General features: G+C 57.0%; 1 protein-coding gene across 2 annotated transcripts in view; it reads right to left on the bottom strand.

The window, feature by feature from the left end:
• The window catches only part of SDK2 (sidekick cell adhesion molecule 2), a 267,499-nt gene that overhangs the window by 176,954 nt on the left and 75,817 nt on the right, over positions 1-14,728 (bottom strand). The gene's annotated exons all lie outside the window — the stretch shown is intronic.

Here is a 14,728-nt window from a genome sequence, read left to right as displayed (position 1 = left end):
TGGGATGCCCCCTCCCCACTCCCGGCCAGGGTGGCAGAAGCAGCTTCACAGCTGCTATGAGGGCAGTGCTGGCTGGGGAGAGGCAGCTGGGCCCAAGGGGGCTGGGGAAGCAGCGAAAGGCGGGCTGCTGCGTGCGCAGAAGACTGACGGCCAAGGGCTCTGCGACCTTCGGAGAGAGAGAGCAGCGCCCGGCCCTAGCTCTCCCGGCTGGCTGAGCAGACGCAGAGGCACAGATTATCCCCAAACTGCAGGTGACACCAGAAGGACCAAAGTGAGCAAACTTAGCCAAGAGCGGCTCCACGCTGAACACTTCACCCACCTCGTCTTTCAGCATCCTCACCCCGTCTTAGAGGCGCGATGCTGTCCCATCCCCATTTCACAGATGAAGAACCTGAAGCCTGCGGAGAGGCCAGGTCACTTGCCCACAGACACCTTTGCGCGGCTTCAAGGTCGCAGCCCATCCCATCCTCCCGTCTCTCCCTGCTCGCTTAGCATTTCTCCCCGGTGTTTACCTTCCCCATTTGGCCTGCTTTTGTTTGGTTTGATAGGAAAGTGAGTTTGCGCAGAAGGCACAGCAGCAGAAGGAAGGGGGCTTGGGCGGGACCCGTGCTGAGTGGCAGGAAGCAGCGGACGTGGAGTTCAAAGCAGGCTGTCACCAAGGGAATCCACCCACGGAAAAATCGGGATGGATTTAGACGTCAGTGTAAGATCCTAGTCAATGGGGCTCGGTCTGGTGGAAACCGCAGGGGGCGTGGGGCCTGAGGTGTCAGCGCTGGCCTGCTCTTGACTGTGTGCCCTTAGGGCCAGCCCTTAACCTCTCTGAGCCTCAGTCGCTTCTGCTGATCAATGGTGACAACCATACCTCTTTTACAGGGTCGTTGTGAGTCTGGGAAGCACCTGCTGTGAACTGCCAAGTGCCACCCATTGGGAGGTTGTATCAGGGCCTCTGAAGCCAGGGACCCACCAGCCCCAGGATGGTGGAGGGAGGGAGCAGGCTCTCAGACCCTCTATGGGCCTCTCTTTGTCTGGCAGGGCCCATCCTCCAACCTGCCCGGCCCTGGGCCTTCTGAGCAGTTCTGGGATGGGGCACGGCTGGGAGAACAAGGCTGAGGTTGGCACCTGCCCCATGGCAGCGGGGGCTGTTCCTGACGTGAATGGCTGTTCCGTGGGAGGGGGCAGAGGGAGGAACAAGACAGGGCAGGGGTCTTCCCACCTGTGCCTGCCTGGAATAGCCCTGGGAGAGGGTGCTGGTGAAGCAGCTCATTAAGAAAAGACACATCCCCCAGCCAGGGCCAGGCGGGCAGGGAAGGGCCCTGCCGGACAGGCCGGGCCTCCGTTCCTCCAAGAACAGGTAGGGGGAAGGCGGGCTTACAAGGCTTCAAGGGGAGACCAAGCCCCCGGCGGAGAGGCCCTGGGCACTTGGCCACCGTCCCAGGCCCACAAGGGGCCTGAAGCGTCTGCGATTTGGTGGTTGTCTTTAAGAACACAAACTACCCAATACAAAATGGATGTGTAGTCCCGGAGGGGCCCCGAGGCTTAAGTTCATTAGCTTTGCGGGAAGTTGCCTCTGATCCCAGAGGTGGCCGGAGTCCCACAAATGCTCAGAAGTCATGACACACGCTGGGAAGCAGACGCCGCGGGCCCTGGGACACCCAGGGAGGGGCAATCCCTGCCCTGCTGTCCAGGCCTCCGGGGCTCCAGATGGGCTGAGGAGGCAGGAAGCCACCTGGGCTCCAGGGCAGGGATGGTGCCTGGCATGAGCAAGGCTCACCTTCCCGCTCAGGTGTGGTGTGTGGCGGGTCCCTCCTGTGTCCCCGAAGGAGGAGGCCAGGGCGGGGTCACCAGACACCCACCTTGCCTGGGATTCACACTCTGAGGACAGACGTCCCCGTCCCATCCCCCAGCCCTTGACTGTGCAGAACCAGAGTCTACTCAAGCGGCCTCAGGCAGCCTTTCCCTCCCTTCTCCCACTGCGCAGAGAATCTCTCTTCAGAGGTGAATATCTAGTTCCCCAAACCTTTCCCCCACTGGATGCAGGAGTTATCATTACAGAAGATGACTGTAGGCTGGGGCGGAACGTCTGACCCCAGAGCTATTGATTTGGGTCAGCCCTGGGGCAGGGGCTGGGGGCGGGGTCAGCCGTGCTCCCACCCTCTCACAGAGTCTGGCCTGACCAGCTCCAGTGGTGGTGGGGCCGGGGGAGGACGAGGGCCAGGCCTGTCCTCCAGGAGCTCCAGGAGGAGGGGGAGGCAAGGCAGCTGCTGTGCCCTGGGCCCTGCCCTTAGCAAGCATGGACTGGGCGTCTTCTGGGTGAGGACACCCATGTGGCCCTGTGACCGATGCCCCATGGCAGGGCTCAGATCATACCCGAGTGCTTCAAAACTGCAGGGGGCAGAAGTGTCCAGGGGACGCAAGGAACACCACCTGAAGGAAGTCACACCAGCGCGGTCTTAAAGAAGAACGGAAAGGCCAGCAAAGGAGAGAGATGAGTGTGGTGCAACTGGGGAACAGGAAGTGGTTTTTATGGGGTTGGAGGTCAGGGGACCCAGAGATGAGAAGATGCTAAAGGTTTATCCCGTGAGGATGGTCACCTGCCTTTATGGAGGCTTTCCACCTCCTTTGCCTTCGGTGAACTCATTGAAATTCTCACAACAAACTTCGAAGCTTGCCTGGTACCCTCGTCCTTCAGGTGGCAGCTCTGGGGACTTCCTGTGGGAATCCTTCCTTGCTACTCCCCAGTGGATGGGCTGGGGCCTGTCCTGTGTGTCCTCATGGCTCCCCCTCTTCACAGATCACTGGGTCATCGCCAGAGTCTGCAGCAGAATCTGGCAGGTAGCAGGTGCTTCATCTGTTAGACGGATGGATGGACGGATGGATGGACGGATGGACGGACGGACGGATGGATGGATGGATGGATGGATGGATGGATGGACGGATGGATGGACGGATGGACGGATGGATGGATGGATGGACGGACGGATGGATGGACGGATGGATGGATGGACGGGCAGGTGCATGGGTAGTTGGAAGAACAGGCACACAGATGGACAGATGAAAAGATGGGTGGACAGACAAATGTATGTATGGATGGATGGACAGATGAATGGATAAATGGATGTGTAGATGGATATAAGGACAGATGGACAGATGGACAGGTTTGTGGGTAGATGGAAGGACAGGCGAATGGATGGACAGATTAATGGATGTATGTATGGACGGACAGATGGATGGAGGGGCGGGTGGATGATGTATGGATGGATACATAGATGGATGGATGGATGGATGGATAGATGGAAGGACAAACGGCTGCGATACCATGAAGTCCCAGGATCCCGCCATGTCACGCCAAGCAGCGTGCCATGAACCACCTCAGATATCATCAAACCCAACCCCTTCATCTCCCAGGTAGAACACAGAGCCTCATGAAGGGGAAATGCTCACAGGAGACCTCTAAGGAGAGCAGGGGCACGGCCAGAGTCAGAGCCCAGGTCTATAGCCCCTACGCCAGGGCGGGTCACTTGCCCAGAGCGCTGGGCAGCAGGTCCTCAGCAGACAGATGTCAACCACTGACGGCGGCCCCCGAGACCTCCCCCATCCTCTTTGCCTGTCCCCCTGCAGAGAAGGCTCTTTGGACCCTCACAGCCTCTTCTCAAGGCTGGATGTCTCACCCTCTATGTCCTGTTGGGGTTCCCCTCCCCCAGGACACCCCTGCCTCTGGGAGGGAGACGCTGGGAGTTCAGCCCCCCTGGACTCCCCAAACCTCCTGCCCTCTCCTCCCCAGCTGCCCATCCCCACCCCCATCGTACATAGGTCATCCCAGCAGCAGGAGGGGGCCCTGCGGAGAGCTAACTGTGTCATCTTCTCAGTAAGACTTTCTCCTTAATTAATTAATGTATGTGCCTGAGAGACAATGGGGGGGGCACAACTGGGGACAAGGGGATCAAGAATAAGGACCAGGGATGGGAGAGGGAGGCACCAGGACATGTGAGCCGAACGGGCCCTGCCTCAAGTGGGAAAAGGACGAGACACAGGAGGGTCCCCCCACCCTCCCATCCCCAAGTCTCAGGCCCCAGAAGGGTGACGAATGTCACACTGGGAGGTGTTTGGGGGACAGCAGTGCCACCTCCCACTGCTCGCCCAGTCTGATTGAGGCCAACGAATGGCAGGCCCCAGTGGCGGGATGATTCAGCCGCCAGCCGCTCTCAGCGGAGGTTTCTCCTCTACGTGAGGCTGCCCAGGGACATCCAGCCCAGCTGTCTGGACGGCTCTGGCCTCCTTCTTCCAGAACCTCATGGTGTGCCCTGGGCCATGACCCTTCTTTCTGGAGGGTCTCGGCCGCCCCCAGCCTACCCCCATCCCTCCCACAGAGCTGGGGCTTTCCTAAAACCACATCTGGGAGAGGCCCGGAAGGGATTCCCACCCAGTGAACAGGAGAGATCTGGGGAAAGAGCCGTGGGGCTGGGAGAGGTCTCTGAGGGGGCCTGGGGGGTCGCACTACTCAACCTCTCGGAATAGGGTTCGTCGGACGAGCTGGGAGCCAGGAGCTCTGGCAAAGGCAGGCGGCAGTGGACGGAGCCTTCTGTAACCCAGGACTTAGAGGAGGCCAAGCCCCACCAGACACTCGGACCGCACCTCAGAAGATAACGACTGTCGAGGGAATGGACAGACAAACCGCAGACTGGGAGACAGTGTTTGCAAAAACACGTCTGATAAAGGACGGTTATCCAAATTATACAAGCAACTCTTAAAACCCAACAATGAGAAAACAAACAGCGCAATTAAAAAACGGGCCAAAGACCTCAAAAGACACCTCAAAGAAGAAGAAAGACAGATGGCAAAACAACATATGAAAGGATGCTCCACAGCCTACGTCATCAGGGAAATGCAAATTAAGGCAACGAGCTACGACCTCACGCCTATGAGGATGGCCAAAATCTGAAACGCTGACAACGTCAAACGCTGGCAAGGAGGTGGAGCAACAGGAACTCTCATTCATTGCCGGCGGGGATGCAAAATGGTACAGCCACTCTGGAAGAGAGTTCGGTAGTTACTTACTAAACTAAACATACTCTTAGCATGTGACCCAGCGACTGTGGTATTTTACCCAAAGGAGTTGAAAACCTGAGATTACACAAAAACCTGCATGCAATATTTATAGCAGCTTTATTCACAATTGCCAAAACTTGGAAGCAACCAGGCTGACCTTCAGTAGGTGAACGGATACATAAACTGTGGTCCCTGCAGACAATGGAATATTATTCAGCACTAAAAAGAAATGAGCTACCAAGCCGTGAAAAGACATGGAGGAACCGTAAGTGCAGAGTGAATTACTATGCATTGACTTAATGAACAGAAGCCGATCTGAAAAAGCTACATGCTGTGTGATTCCAACTGTATGACATTCTGGAGAAGGCAAAACTATGTAGGCAGCAAAAAGATCAGTGGTTGCCAGGGGGGAGGGGGGAGGGGGAGGGAGGGATGACGGCGGAGCACGGAGGATTTTGAGGGCAGTGAAACTAGCCTGCATGATACAGTAATGGTGGGTAAATGTCACCATACATTTGTCTAAACCCATAGACTGTACAACACTGCGAGTGCACTGCAAGGTGAACTCTGCACTCTGGGTGGTAATGATGTGTCGATGCAGGGTCATCGACTGTAACATGCGGGGGCAGGGGGTCTCCGGGAAATCTCTGTACTTCCTGCACAGTGTTGATGGGAACCTAAAAACGTAAAGTCTTAATTTTAAAAAGAAGACAGTTGGAGAGAGGTGGGGAAAAGGAGACCTAAGGGGGTTTCAGGCGAGGGTGGGGGAAGATGGGCGGGGAGGGAGAGGGAGGAGATGGGGAGGGAGGCCTGGATCACCCACGCTGCTCCCTCCGCCCTCTCCCCTCCCCAGCCTGGTGGCGGAGTGGGGGGCGGTGGCAGACTGAGGTGCAGAATTCAGCCCTGCTTTCCCTCTCCTGGCAGGCGGGCGGGGCGGGGGGAGGAAAGGATCAATTAATTCAATTAAGTCGTTAGGCTGACATGTCTGCGAACATCGCTCCTGGGACTCGACGGCCCTGGCAGCCAATGGTGGTTTAATGGGCACTTTAGCTCTGAAATGACACCTGGGCCAGCTGCTCCTTCCATGGCGTGAGACTCACCTCAAGAGGCGGGGAGCCATTGGAGGGATGATGCCCTGAAGTGGAGGGGAAAGTCCTTGGGCCGGGAAGGGACGGCCCCCTCCCGATCTCTGCTCAGACCGCACCTCCTCCATCCCTGGGTGACCAGAGGACAGCAGCACAGGGTTGGCAGGGAGACCTGACTTCCCGTCTGCGGGCCTCGGGGGTCCTTGTGGGTCCGTGGAGGGGCCAGGCCAGGTGGCCCCTAACCCCTTCCAGTTCTGACATTCTAGGATCTGTGGTCTGGAGGGGAATTTACATTTCAGAATCTGTGGATGGTTTCCAACTGCCCGACCACTCCGGTGCCAGAGATCAGAGAACAGGGCTGCTCTGAGAGGTGCAGGCATGTCTCTGGCCACACAGCTCATTAGGGGCAGAGCTGGACGCAGACCCAGGTGCTGGCCCCACAGCCTGCACCCTCATGGCTTCCCCGTGCTGTCCCCCTGGGAGCGGGGAAGCTGGGCCCAGGTTCCAAGTACTCACCTTCGGGCCCCCCCCGCGTGCATCTCCCGGGGAATCGCCTGTGCTCGTCCTACTGTCCGTTTAGGGAGCTGAGGGCAGGTCTGCAGCAGGCGGAGGGTGGCGGTGAGAGTGCAGCTAGTCGCTGCATCCCCTCCCCTCCTGTCAGGGCCTGCCTGCCCCACCCCAGAAGAGCAGACGCCATGAAGACGTCCCTAAAGGCTCCCACTGGCCTCCATCAGGCTCCTGGTCAGTAGCGGGGGACAGGGGAGAAGAAGTGTGTTTTGAGAGTCCAGGATGCCGGGCACGGCGCTGTCTGCTGTTCACATTTTTCATCTAACTTAATATATCAGCTCAGTTTTCTCAGCCCATTTCAGACTGTCCTCAGCTGAGGTGGACAGGGGTTAAGTCACAATGTCTCAGAGCTAGGAGGTGGCAGTGGTGGAATTCAAGCCCGGGGCCTGTGCCCTTTCTGCTCCCCCAAAGCTTGGAGGATCCCGTGATGCCCCTGCTGGGAGGGAAAGGCCCCTGCTGTTCACCCCCATCCTGTCACACTCCCCCGGCCCCAGCGGAATGTCCTGCCACTGTAGCAGCAGACCCGGCTTCCTTGTTTCCTCTCCAAGCCCCTCCCTTCAAATCCCCGGGCACAGGGCGATGGCTTCTCCCGGGGTGGGCACACAAATAAGCCCGATCCTGTTTCAGGGATATTGAAACGGATGCCCACGGTCTGTCTGGTACAGAAGCCAGGTGTGCTGTGCTCTCTCTCGACCGGCCTCCCGTCTACCCTCCACGGCCCAAGCTTGCTGGGGTTCCCTGTGGCTGGCTCTTAGTGCCCACTGGGCAGCGTAGCCTGTCTCCCCCCTGAGGACATGACCATGGATACTGCCCAGTGCCCAGCCCTGTCCAGAGGAACCAGCGTGAGGGGGAAAATCAGGCCTCCCTCTCACCAACCAAAGGTTCAGCCCCTGTGTGACTGAAGGCTTTGACCGTACACTCAGGTCTGCCGCTGTCCCAGGGAGCGGAAGGCACCTGGCCCCAGTCACAGGCTCAGACACCCTGAGATGTGTCATCCACGCCAGCAGCTGCTGCTGTCAGCTTTCTCCTCAGCGCTCTGAGTTTCGGGACGACCCCAGTTGCCTCCTATAGAGACACGTCAAGGACTTCTGTCACCACGCCACCATCAGCCTTCTCACTGTTCGCTGAGACACTGGGCATCAGCAGTCCCTGCCCTGGCCCTGCTGCCGGCTGATAAAAAAATGATTTTGCTGCCAAAGGCAAAAACCAGCAAGTCTTTCCTTGTGAGGAAGCTCTTAGGCTGATGGGAGAAGCCAGAGTGGGGAGCAGAGAGGGGGCGAAGGAGAGAGGAGTGGGAAGAGAGGAGGCGGCTTCCTCTTCCAGGCAGCCTTCCTTGATGGCTGTGGAGCAGGCGGCCAGCCACCTGGGGCTGCTCTCTGTTGAAGAAATCTTCCCACAACTTCATCACTCAGGGTTCTGTAGGTACTCTTTGCCCTTTAGCTTCTACTTGATTAATTAATTTTTATTAAGTAATTTGATCCTTCATTCATTCACCCAGAAACCATTCTCCGAGAGCCTGGCATGTCCAAGGCGTTGTCAACAAAGGTTCAGTCCCTGCTCTCGAATTGTTCACAGACCAGGGGCTCGGACAAGGCACCATGAAGTGCTAGGGGGGAAGAGAAGCGGGTTAATCCAGGCTGGAAGCATCAGGGAAGGCTTCTTGGAGGAGGAGGTGTCTCAGTCAAGACCTGAAGGACAGATGGGAGTCAGCCAAGCAGAGATGCGGGCGTGCTCTAGAGAGCGGGGACGTGTGCAAAGACCCATAGGCCAGAGGGAACGTGGCAGGTCCCCCCTGACTGCATTTGACTGGCTGGAAGTGGCCAGGATTCTGGCTTGGACAATGGCTGTTGATGCCATAGACCGAGACTAGGAACCCTGGAAAAGGTTCCAGCTCGAGGAGGGAGATGGCAAGTTCCTGTGGTCTTGTGGGGTGTGTGCTGGAGCTGCCTTGCACCACCTCGTGAAAGGCCACATGCATATCTCTTCCCAGTTCTCTGTTCAGTAATGTCAGGTTGGTGGCCCCAAACGGCCATGGTGGCAGCACTTATCCCATGGAAACTGGCAAATGCTATGAGCCCAGAGCCGGTTGTCAGACACTCCGTGGCGCGGCGCTGCTCCCCTCCACTCCCAGGTACGTTCAACCGGAGGAAGTCAGCAGGATGTTGGAGGATGCTCTGTGCTCGGGAGAGTAATCTGGGGTGGACCTGGATTTAGAGATGACCAGTGTAGTGACAGCAAGTGATGAGCCACTCAGGGAGGGGCAGGGTGGAGGGACAGGGCAGAGGAGAGTCTGAGGGTCCTACAGGACCCCAACCTTCACAAGGAACCAACCAGCAGGCTGTTGGAAATGGTCCCCTCTGAGCATCACTCCTCATGACCCTCACCATGCTTTATTGTCATTACTTGCTGGGCACGTGTCTTCCTAGAGTGAGTTTTCCTTGCTCGATGGTAAGCTCAGTGAGCATGAAAACAGATACCTGACAAATTCACAATTCTAATCCCAGTGCCTGGATGGTGCTGGGCAAAGAGTAACTACTCAGTGAATATCTGGTGAATGAACAAACGAACCAATGAATGAATGACATGTCCGTGCATGCACCTGTGCCCCTCTCTGGGCGGGCTGACTATATGCTCCCAGCATCCTCAGGTCCAGGGCAGGTACTTAGTAAGTCTTGTGGGAAGTGATAAGGAAGAGAATTAGTGATGCGAGGCAGGATGAGAGTGGGCAGTAAGTGGTCCTGTGTGACCTTGGACCAGCCACTGACTATCTCTGAACCTCAGATTCCTCAATCTATAACAATAATGATTCCTACTTCATAAAATATAGTGAGGGGCTTCCCTGGTGGCGCAGTGGTTGAGAGTCCGCCTGCCGATGCAGGGGACACAGGTTCGTGCCCAGGTCCGGGAAGATCCCACATGCCGTGGAGCAGCTGGGCCTGTGAGCCATGGCCGCTGAGCCTGCGCGTCCGGAGCCTGTGCTCCGCAACGGGAGAGGACACAACAGTGAGAGGCCCACGTACCGCAAAAAAAAAAAAAAGTGAGAATTCAGTAAGATGATGAAAGTGAGAGTACCTGGCACATAGTAGGTGCTCAACTAACATTTACCCTCCCCCTCTCTGCTGTGGACTAGGCCCTGTGTTTCCCAGGCTCCAGGTCAGCTGGCGTCTAGCTTCATCACCCAGCCTCTCTCCCTACCTGCTCCCTTCCTCCACAACTCTCCCTGCTTTTCTGGTCTAGTGCCCTGGTTATTTCTAGATCAAGGTGAACTGGCCTTGCTCGGAAATATGCCTGATAGAGTTCTGGCTAAGAGGACTCAAGCTGAACTTGACGCGGTACGGGGGCAGAGGGAAGTAGGGGGGCTGGAAGGGGCAGGGGGCATGGCTCTCCCTGGCCTCCCCAGCTGCTCTGCTCCAGGGTTAATGGCTCTGTAATTTATTCTGCTGGATGCTACATTCCCAGGAAAGGGCCCTAACCTGCTAACCCTTTGCCCAACTGGGAAAATAGCTCAATTACTGCGAAATGAGATGCTGTCCCATGTGGCTGGATCAACATAAAATGATCAGTAGAGAGGGCTGGACAGGAGTGGCCAGCTGTCTGGACACAGCAACCTCCCCTGGGCAGTGGGACAGCCAGGAGGGGCAGCAGGGAGCCTCTCCCACCCCCACCCCTGCCAGGGCAGTCCCACTGTCCCCATTTGTCTCCCTGCAATGTTCACAGAGCAGGTGTTATAGCTGGAGTCCAACCAGGAAGAGGACCAACTTGATGTATTAAAACGCAAGGAATTTGCTACAGGAAACTGGTTACAGGAGAGCTGAGAAGGCAAATGGGGGACAGTGAACAACACAGAAAAGCTCTACCACCCTTAAGCTGGAAGGGTCCAGGAGGAAGCTGGGTTATTGGAGCCCAAGGCAGGTCACTGGGGGCAGCTAGAACAGGGCCGCCAGTCCGCTAGGAGCTGGAGTCATGAACGAAGCACAGCAAGTGTGAGGAACGCCAGTGGAGACACAGAGAGAGGGCGACACCCCAGCTTCTCCCTCTTTCCCACCTGCTGGTGCCTCCCGTTGGCCACACCCAGTCTGAGGCCAGCTGACCCGGAGCCTGGGAAACCAGGAAGGCGGGCCCCTGCGATACAGGACAGTAGCCTTGAGCCACAAAGCACGTAAGCTGGGGCCTCGGAGACCCTCGCCCCGCTTTCCTTCCTGCCCAGCGCCGAGGGCTCAGCTGACAGTGCTGGACAGTGGCACTTGGCTCCTACCAGCTTCTGGTGCCTCGGTGATAAATGCCCAGGAGCTCCCATGCCCAGCCCGATTCATCAAGCTCACAGTGGCAGGCTGCAGGGCCAGAGCCCTTGCCCATCAGGAGCTTAATCTCCCAGACAAAGAACAGAAACGCAGTTCGAGCCATGGAGACATATAACACACCAAGGGCAGTTACCAACTGTGTGAGTCAGCCTAGGAGCCTTGCAGCTCCTGCCAGGAATGAAGAGGGAGCCTGTCTTTGGTTTTCCGTCCTCCTAACATCTCTGGAGGGGATGCAGGGAGGCCTGGAAAGGGAATCCAGAGCTTTTCCAGGCCGTTTTCTGCTCTCCTGTCTCATTGCTCTCTGCCTAGCCCATCCTGGACCAAGCAGGCTCTACGAATAGCCTTTTCTCTCTCCCTCCCACCCTTCCTTCCTCGACAAGAATCATAAGCCTCCACTACATCACTTATGATGCTGGGAGCTAGGGATTCAGCAGGCAAGCTCCCTGCCCTCACGGTGCCTGCACACAGAGCTTCCAGAACCTTCCTCAATTGCCCCCACAAGGGCAGGGAGAACTTCAGGTCTGCCCCACCCACCCCACCCTGCTGCCTTCCAAAAGAAGGTGAGACCCAGGCACCCAGAGACCCAACTCCCGGGCTTCCCTTCTCCCTCCAAGCCCTTTCCTGTAAGGAGGAGGAGAGAGAGGAGGGTGGGGAGGGAGGCACTGGATTCAGAGGGCTGTGATTGGCTGCCATCAGGCTGACAGATGGCTGAAGAGACCAATCAAGACGGGCGGGCGGCCAGAGTGACAGTCAACCTGGCATCCGAGGCAGATGCCGCCACAGTTCCCTGCTGCCCGCCCCCCACCCCTCGGCCAGCTTCTCCCTCCCATCTGCAGCACAGCTCTAAATCTCTTTGACATAAAATATCGTCGGAGGGCCGCAGCACAGAGAGATTAAAAAACAATAAAGAGAAATCAAAACTCTCGGCTATAACTACCAGCCTCTAGCCGACAGCGGCAAAAACGCACTAAAATTTTAATAGGAACCACCGCATTTAATTTAATGACACATTTTTTCAATTACCAGAGTAATTGTTTTATTCATAAAATGAGTTTCAATAAAGAGGGTCATTTTCCTTTGTTTTTATTATTCATTTGTGCAACATATTTGAGATAGAATTCCCTCATGTTAAGGCAGTTTGGAGGGGACTCATGACATCTGTGTCATGAGTGAAAATTGGAGGGGGCAGGGGACCCGAGGAGGTGGGCGTCCACATGCCCAGGTGATGACTGAGAGCGCTCTGCCAGGGCGTCAACCCCCGCCCGCCCCGGAGAACCTTCCAGAGCACACTTCCGTTCACTTCGCCAGGCTCATCCGATCTCTCCAGCCGTATCCTCCACTCACACTTTGCTGAGCGCCCCGTGGCCACTGGGAAGGGGAGACAAGAAATGCAGCTCCTTCTGCACTGCAGGAGGGAAGGAGGAGCTCAGATCCTCCAAAAAATCACTCTGCTAAACTGTAGGACAGCCAAAGCCCGGGGCCACTTGGAGGAGCAAAGAAAAGTGAGCAAAGATGATACGTAAAAAAGACAGCCTGTTGCTGGGAAATTGAAGGCTGGCTGCACTCAGGGACCCCTGAGCCTCCGTCCCTGCCCTCCCAGAATCCAATCAGACAATCATCATGACCATCACTTACTGGGTGCCGATCCTGTCCCAGCCGGATTAACTTCCCAGCACCCAACAGAGCACTGTTGTCACACCCACTTTAGATATGAGAAACTACGGCTCACATAGATGAAGCTACTTGTCCCAGATCTCCCTGAACCCGGCCAGGCTGACCGCAGAGCCCGCAGAGGATGCTGCATACGACGGTGCCAGCTGGCCTCGAGGCAGGCTGCTTCTCGGAGTGCCCTCTGCGACTTCATCTTTGAATCAACTCATTTGCACTTCTCGCTCTGGCTTCGTTTACACTGCACTCTAAGCTCTCTCCCTGGCAAGCTCTCAACTCAAGAGCCCTCACCCTGAGCCTCTGGCTCAGAGATGCGCCAGCTCCCAGGCCAGGGCAGACGGTCCCAGCCTCATGCCGCTCCCAGGGATGGATGGATGGATGGATGGATGGATGGATGCAGAGTGGAGGCTGGTGTGAGGGCTGGGAGTAAAGGGCCAGCGGGGAGCTCTGGGGTCCCCCACTCTGGGCATGGATGTGATGCTGAGCATGGAAGCACACTTGGGTGTCTGCCCATTCTGAACTCCATTAGAGCCAAGAGTGGGGAGACAGGACACAAGGAGCCAGTGGTGGGCTGCCTCCGGTAGGGAAATTGACATCGATGAAGCAATTTCAGTGTCAAGGCCTTTGGGCACACGTTACCTATTTAGTCCCCACGGCTACCCTGAAAGGTGGGTATTATTCCTGGGCTAAAGATGAAGAAACTGAGGCCCCAAGCGGTCAAACAAGGTCTGTCCATGATCACTGAGTTCGTAAGCATCCTAGCGGGGGGGTCACCCATAAGCCTTTGCTGGGTGCACCCCCATATGATGGGGTCCCCCCCTCCCCATGCAGGGAGCTGCCCTTTGGAACGACAGGACGGCACGAGGCTGGACGGGTGAGGATGGAGAGGAGGAAGGTCTGAGGCTCAGCCCTGACCCCTGCACTGGCCACACTGGCCATGCCACCTGCGACCTTCTTCCTCTGGCCTGTGAGCCCGGCTTGCTGCCCTCCTGCAGGTGAAGGGCCTCAACCTCTGACTCCTTACAGCACAGGCCTGGCCCAGGGACACAAGTCACTCCCCTCCTGGGTGGGTGCAGAGGGGTGAGTCCAGCTCTGGGCTGAAGCCTTGGCTTTCCTCGAGCCCTTTTGGAAGCTCCTGATGCAGCGAGGGTGGGCGGGGGGAGATGGGATACAGGGGTGGGAGCATCTCAGGACGGTTCCCACCCCAGGTGCAAGTCTGGTCCCCAGAAGTCTTCATTGGGGTGAGACATTTGGTGGCCCCAACACATCCTCTTGGAAGCCTGGCTCCTTCCCACTGAGGTCCGTCTCTCCCTGTGAGGGAGAGGATGGGAGGACAGAGGGAGGGTCACGAGGAATGCTGGGGCCCTAAGCCTCACGTGGGGCTGAGGCCACCTGTGCCTTCCCCTTGAGCAGCCCCTCTGTCCTTACCAGCTCATCACCACCTGACTGTGACTCCAGGCGCCCTGCTCTGGGGGCTTCCCCCAGCCTCGGGCTTAGGGAACTCCAAAAATGCCCAGGGCACTCACACACCCGGCCATCTCCTCCAACTCTCACCAGGCTGGTCTTGCTGACACCCCCTCCCAGGTCTTTTGCTCCTTCCAGAGGGGTTCTCCCCATGACCTTGGGCTCCTGAAGACAGGGACAAGATGTCCCTGCCCTTGGAAGCCCAGTGCTTTGCACAACGCCAGGCACGTAGGAGAAGGGAATCAACACTGTACACAGCAGCACGGCACCTAGACTACACGGGACACCTTCCATTCTGGGATGGGCTGACTTAGGCTCCCCCTCCAATTCAAGCGGTGAAGCTCTAACCACCACCACCCCCCGCCACGTTTATCTCAGACTGTGACTAACTGGAGACAGAAACTTTAAAACAGTGATTAAGGTTACATGAGGTCACTGGCATGGGCCCTAATCCCATACGACCAGTGTCCTTGTAAGAAGAGATCAGGACTCAGACACGCGTGGAGGGACGACCATGTGAAGACATGGGGAGAAGATGGACGTCTCCGAGCCAAAGAGAGAGGCCTGGAACAGAGCCTTCCCACCTGGTCTTCAGAA

Source organism: Pseudorca crassidens, chromosome 19 (genome assembly GCF_039906515.1).
Source record: "Pseudorca crassidens isolate mPseCra1 chromosome 19, mPseCra1.hap1, whole genome shotgun sequence".
Classification (NCBI taxonomy): domain Eukaryota; kingdom Metazoa; phylum Chordata; class Mammalia; order Artiodactyla; family Delphinidae; genus Pseudorca; species Pseudorca crassidens.
The sequence above is the reverse complement of the archived record's forward strand: the minus strand, read 5'-3'. Positions and strand labels throughout refer to the sequence as shown.